Genomic DNA, 1,195 nt, shown 5'->3' with positions numbered 1-1,195 from the left:
TACTTTGAAAAGTTGTGCTTTATTCATTTTGCCAGTGGAGTTTGAAACATTGTTAACAGTTGGATAGACACACTGTAATCCAGTGGAGTAGTTTTATTGTGGCTAGCTCGTTTGCAGGCTATTATAAATAGGGTTGCACCACAAGAACAAAAAATTTGACTGGACACAGCATTAGTGGACTGATACGTCCTAAAGATGCAAGTTGTGGTGAGTACCCACAGACTTTCTGCTTTCATTATTAAATGTATTTGTAAATATATTTCTTTAAAATTTTCTTAGTTTTAGAAGAGGGTGTAATTGTCAACATTAAGTGGGAAAATAACTCATGGAGGAAATATGTGGAATGTTCGGTTTAAAAGTATTACTACAGGTGAATGGTTATGTGCATTCACATAAAACAAATTTTATACTGATAAGATGTTAACTTGCCCTACTTATGAATGGGATTTATGATTGCTTAAGCCTAAGTTATGAACACGTGAGAAAGGTGTATCAATTTTTGAACTAAATATCAAGTTTAACTTACTGCTTGTATGTAGTATAATGTTTCCAGCTTTCAGTGACATTCATTCCACCTAATGTGTTCTGTATTTTGGTGCCTTATTAGAGCCATCTATTGGCTACCAGATGAACTAGCTTAGTAGCTGTCAAAAAAGCTGATATTACTTTAATTTAACACTTCTGGCCCTCTGGTGCTATTTGTATAACATTGTTAACAATCAAGTGCATCTCATTATTAAACAGTCTCAGCTAACGCTTTCACGGATTCTTTACTGTTATTTATGGTAAAAAGTCACAAAATAACTTGGAAGTATGGAATATAAAAATATACGGATGCTGTTTAAACAGAATCTACACTGTAATACTTTGCATTTGGTTTTCAGATTAACAAAGTGTTTTAATTTGGTGGGAGATGTATTCATTCCCATATTTATTTTTGTTAATGTTGTCCATCCTTTTTGTCATTACTTACCTTTACTGGTAAACAGTTGAAAGTTTAAAGATGAAGAGATACCGATAACCCTCTCTTCCACAAAAGAGGGAAAGACGATAGTGTGGGATACGTGCCACCAATAACTCTTAAATGCTTTGTTTTATTCTTTGTGTAAAGTGTAAAGCTTGAATGCTGAATCATTATCAATGGATGTTTTAAAGCATGTCCTTTGAATGATGAATATTATCTGGTATATATTGA

Source organism: Tachypleus tridentatus, chromosome 8 (genome assembly GCF_004210375.1).
Source record: "Tachypleus tridentatus isolate NWPU-2018 chromosome 8, ASM421037v1, whole genome shotgun sequence".
Lineage (NCBI taxonomy): Eukaryota > Metazoa > Arthropoda > Merostomata > Xiphosura > Limulidae > Tachypleus > Tachypleus tridentatus.
The sequence above is the reverse complement of the archived record's forward strand: the minus strand, read 5'-3'. Positions refer to the sequence as shown.